At 31.9% G+C, this 5,933-nt stretch overlaps 1 protein-coding gene across 2 annotated transcripts in view; it reads right to left on the bottom strand.

The window, feature by feature from the left end:
- LOC117116593 (gastrula zinc finger protein XlCGF57.1-like) overlaps positions 1-5,289 on the bottom strand; it is a 17,479-nt gene extending 12,190 nt beyond the window's left edge. The window contains exon 1 of one of the 2 annotated variants that reach the window (XM_033260662.1): positions 4,391-5,289. The gene's annotated coding sequence lies outside the window, so the exon portion shown is untranslated. The remainder of the gene's footprint in view (positions 1-4,390) is intronic. The other variant, XM_033260660.1, reaches the window with a different exon arrangement.
- Between the last annotated feature and the right edge of the window lie 644 nt (positions 5,290-5,933).

The following is a 5,933-nucleotide window of genomic DNA, read 5'->3' as shown; positions in this document are numbered from 1 at the left end:
CTCACTTCCCCACATGCATGAGTACAGAATTAACGATTTTTCTTCATTGAGGGTGGGTTTCAATGAAATTTTACAGACGCGTGTATACATACGTCAATTAACATTTGGTTGCTCAACTCAAAAAGGGAAATTTTAATGTTCGTTAGAAAATGAAAAAAAATCTATATTATAATGATAATAGGTCAATTTATAAGACGCAACAAACAACTTGTGTTTAAGTACCAAATACTAATAATAACAAAAACAGCAACAGCAGCAACCGCAACAACAATAATTAATAATAATAATAATAATTAATAATAAATAAAATAATAATTAATAACATTGCAGCGTTCGTAAAATGTTTGTCACTGGTGCTCGGAACAGTCACAAAAGTGGGGGGGGGGGGAGGAAGTCCCCCAATAGAAAAAGTGGGTGGGGCAATGCCCCCCCCCCACCGCTTCCATTGCCTTTGAGTAAACGTACAACCCCACCCAATGCAGTACAGGGCTGATGTATATGTCAATAAACTATAAATACAGTTCTGTACCTTTATGCCTATGGGAGTTAAGGAGGAAATCAACAAATTTATCTACATACAGTACAATGATAACAAAAGGAGCGGTCCCGAAGTGAGTAGATATTTCATAAAAATGTATTATAAATACTGTAAATTATTATATTTTTGAATCTTGAATCTATGTGTTTACTCGTATCCTAATGGCATCTAATTCTTGACTTCAGGAAAATTGGTCATCCTGAATCTATTTATTTATAATACATTTTACATTAATACATTCTCCTTTACTCAATTTTTGTACACTGAAATATATATTATTAAAAAAACAACAAACAAAACCCCTAATAACTAACAGAATGAATTCTGACCTGAAAATTCTACCCTTCCGTGGGAGTCACACCCACTTTTATTTCAATCTTATTTGTAAGAATATTTTTTAAATTTTCCATTTTCGTAATATACATAATTTAAATAGATAAGGCCTATTACATTACAATATATAATTATGTGATGATAGCAATAATAAATTGTACAATTTTGTATATTATTACTTATAAAATAAGTAATAATTTTACTCTTCCATGGGAATCTTATTTGTAAGAATATTTTTTTAATTTTCCATTTTCTTAATATACATAATTTAAATAGATAAGGCCTATTACATTACAATATAATAATAATTATCATGATGATAGCAATAATAAATTGTACAATTTTGTATATTATTACTTATAACATAATAAAGTAGTAATTTTGTTTTTTAATTTAATCTGATGTTCTTCAATATGCAGATGTGTGTATTATTGTATTGCCTTGCTAAGAACACTTTAACAATATTCTGTATAGGCCTACTATTAAATCACTAAGAACAAGGCAATTCAACAATTGCCTTGCTAATAATAATAATAATAATAATAATAGATGGATTTATATAGCGCAAATAAACGGTCTCTATGCGCTAGACAATAGTGAAGTCAAGAACACAAAAGAAAAAAGCTGGAAAAAGAAACAAAAAAAAAAACAACAAACAAACAAAAAGCACCAAGCTAGCACCCAAACCGAAGTGTGGGGTTACACTAAAACACTATAAAATAAGAGTAACTTTTGGAGTTATCGCGTTGACCTCGAAAAGTACTACTACCATGTTAAAATTGAATGACCCACCAACCATCGTATCCAAAACAAGCTGTCTCGCTTCAATATCCCATAATATTTTCCCCGAAGGTCTCCGGAATAAATAACAATGAATATTTATGAGATTTTTAAATTTAAACGAACGTGATTCGTCAAAATTCGTAGGTCATTTAAAAAACCGCCAAACACTTCACTTCCTTGCTTACATGTATAGCGCCCTCATAAACTCTTTATTTTGAAAAACAGTGGATCTAAACTATAGAGGGGTGTGACTTAATGTCTATTATGGCTATGTTCTCACACGGCTGCTAACGGTTAGCAGGACCCGGATCCTGCTAACCGTTAGCTGCCGTGCGTCCATACGAGAAAATCCCGATCCGGATACCAAGAATATGATGATCGAATCACTGGCCAATAAGAAACTGGAAATTGTAAACGCCTACGTGTGATTGGTTGATGATAAAAACGCGCTCAACTTGCTAACCGATAGCGGATCCGGATACTGCTAACGGTTAGTGCTAACAAATCGGGCGTTCTCACACAGGTGCTAACGGTTAGCTCCCGATCCGATGATGATGATGATTATGATGACGATGATAATAATGATTTATTTATTTATTTAGGCGCCACTTGCGCCAAGGATGATGATATTGATGATGATATAATGATATACAGTAAGGATGATGATGAGAGCAGGTTGATGTAGATGTCACAGACATCTGTAGCCCTTCTTATTCAATCAAATGAATAAATGGTCTCCAAATAAATTTATATTTACTCCAGAAGTTTATTCAATCGTCATTCTAGAAATCTAAAAAGAGAATATATGCATGTATAACACAAAATAATACATTACAATATTGTATTCCAGTTCATGGTACAATCAAAATTAACAGGTGAACAAAATATGAATCTATTCATATATAAAATCGCTTCAAAATCATAAAATCATAACACAAATTAAAAACAATGCTATAGTAATAGTAATCAAGTGAGTATCTTACTTAAATATATTGAAACAATATAATGTTCCGTCACTTCAATATACTTTACTTAGCCTAAATATTCCTTGGAATATTCGTATAATTAAATGTTTGCTTTCTTATATCTATAAACATTTTAAGTTAGATAAGTCCTATCACAGCGTACGGTACTACTGTATTACAAGATACCGTGACGTCATAAATCCATTCAGCCATCCCGGCGAATGGAACACCATAAAAGCGCTAACATGGCTCTAATTGCAAACACAGGTATCAGGGGCGGAATTAAGGGGGGGGGGGCCAGCCCGGCCCCGGCCCCCTCCCCTTTTCGGAGGTAAAAACGAAAAAAAAAAGAAAAAAAAGAGAGAAAAGGAAAAAATGATGGCTAAGAATGCTTCAAATGTTATGTTCGGGCGTCTAGAACACAAAAATTTCGCGGGGGCATGCCCCCAGACCCCCTACGACAGTGTTGTCTCAATCGGCCCAACTTTCGGCCCCCCTTCCGGGCCCCCCTTTTGGACATTTCTGGATCCGCCCCTGGGTATCACCCTGGATTATGTATTACTGTACTTGATTGAGGAACATCAATCCTACCAGAGTAAATAAATTTAGTTTTATAAAATAACATGTCTAGTGGTATAATAGAAAATAGCTAATAATAATAATAAGCCATATATTCAATTCCCATTCCACACACATTCAATCAAACCATTGAACTACACATTTTCAAGCATTTATAATTTACAAGTGATTAACTTTCATTAAAAACACAAGTTAGTTTTTATACTTTTTGCTACGATAATTTAAATGGTTTGAAAGACAACGGCTGAAGTTACAACATGACCAATAATTAAAAATTTAATAACGGTTTAACTATTTAATGTTTTATTATTTGAATTATTATTATTAGTTCAGCACCACAAACAGTATGTATAAGTTCTACTGTTTTCTCTACTCTCTCCGTTCCACGCGCCTCAGGATATTGGTTAAGTAACAATTATTGTTGTGTCTTCTTAATAATGTGACCATTATAAGTATTTTTATAATAATAATAATAATAATAATAATAATTAATAATAATTAATAATAATAATAATAATAATAATAATAATAATAATAATAATAATAATAATAATAATTATACGGTAATAACAGCTAAAATACTAATACTAATAATTACAAACAACGAATACGGATTTAAAGTTTAGCGATAAATTAATTAAACAATATAGAAAATAGAATTATAATTAAACTTAAAAATTCAACATTGGTTATCAGCATAGCGTGATACAAGACATCATAATAAAATTGATCCCTTTATTAATCAGAGTATTTATTTAGCTTATCTCATGGTAAAGATATTTTTCGAAGTGATAAACAATACATATAGGCCTACAATTATTAAAACGATAGTAATAATATTAAAATATCAAAATAGGACGATATTTCATCATGGATATAACAATTAAAACGGAATTATTAAATGTTATGTTAAAATTGCAATACAACTATTCACTGGTATTCGAACAGCCTGGGTCACTGTCCCAATGCTTACAGTAGCCTATGCACATTATAACTGTGCTTTGCCTAAAACGTCCTTCAACATTCCTTTGCTTGGCCTTTAGCCTAAACAAAGGGCTACTAAATTTATAACTAAAACACAGTATAGTATTATACATCTATACATCTATACTAATCCGTTTTGTCTAATAATAACATAAAAATACTTTTAATTAAACTAAAAGTTAAACAATAATTAAAATACAAATCTTACCTAAAAAGAGCCAGTCGTAGAGGTCGGATTAAACATAAAATTCGAATTAATAAACGATGGAAATTGAATAGAGTTCTTATCGATGCGCTGGAGATGTGACAAGTAAGTAAGGAATGTGGTTACAGGTCCATGGGACCTTGGTGGTGGTCACAATAATTATCACTCTTAATGAGAAAAACAGTTAAAGTATTACTTTAATGGAAGAGGGCTCTATGTATACTGGTTCCCGTATTCATTGGGGTTACACATCAATGATAACCTTGATCTGCCTTTATAACTTGTTTAAACAACACTACTGTTATACGCGCTTTCATTTTTTTTTTAAATTAATGAATAATATACAATGAGTATCCAATATTTTATTTGGCAGCTGACAGTGTTAGTAAGCTATAGAAATATTGTGCCTCTGGTCGTAATATTGTGATCTTGTATCTCATGTTAAAACTGCAAATTGATCACTGAAATAAACATGCTAATATACCATACATTGGACCATCTCTGAACACACAACGCGCGGATGTGCCCAGGGCGATAATGGGAAAACCCAACTTAAGCGAGGTTACTGAAGAAAGTTTAATTATTGACTGGGAACTTATGTATTGGAGAAATTCTCTCTTATAGCACAATAGCATGTTATATTAAATATTTGAAGTTGATTAAAATACGTATTTACTGAGTGTGAAGTAATCTAAAATGAAATATACCACGGTTCTCAAATTTTGCTAAATAAACCGTAAATAATATGAGTTTTATAGTGTCTATAGGCCTATTGGTATACTTTTCGCGCCTTTCAAAGGCGGTTTTTGTTTTACGTTTATACTGAACGCCCTAATATAAACTACCACTAATATTGGAAAAGCGAATGGAACAAGCAATGGAAACGCGCGCAGACTGAGAATATGCAGTTATTGAATGAGATATTGGGCTTATTCGACTGGTTCATTCATTGAGTATGAATGTTCTTTGAGTATTATTTTCATTCGACTAGTTCGTAAAATAGTCTTCGTTGACAACGAAACGACCAGTCGAATACGGCCATTGAATAAAATATTTATTTGAAAATAAGCGATTGTAATAATAATAACAACAATAATAATTCCATTCTTTTTTTAGCGTAGGCCTATTCCGCAGAAAAAATCCAACAAGCAGTAAATAATTTTGACTTTATTTAAACTGAAAACAGTTCCGAAACATGTGCGCTATCTGTAGGTGTTGAAACAACATCGCTATTAAAATTTAAAGGGTGATAGGCGTATACAAAATGTAAATATAAATGTTGAAGTTTTGCATAATGCTTACCTCATTGAAAATGCAAAAATGGATTAGGCCTTAAATCGGATTTTGTTTAAAATATGATTATCATCATTTAGAATAGGCCTAGATGGATTTTTTACTTGTTTACAGACCATTCAAATTCAAATCCATACGACAAGAATTCTGGCACTCCTTGGACAAATCGATTAATACATCACACAATTTCATTTTACAAATGGTGAAAAATGTTCCACGAAAAGGCATGAACACAAGAGGCACACAATATAAC

This window comes from Anneissia japonica, unplaced genomic scaffold (assembly GCF_011630105.1).
Source record: "Anneissia japonica isolate Jap-2015-1 unplaced genomic scaffold, ASM1163010v1 scaffold2737_len523936_cov211, whole genome shotgun sequence".
NCBI lineage: Eukaryota > Metazoa > Echinodermata > Crinoidea > Comatulida > Comatulidae > Anneissia > Anneissia japonica.
Note: the sequence above shows the minus strand (reverse complement) of the source record. Positions and strands in the feature narration are given on the sequence as shown.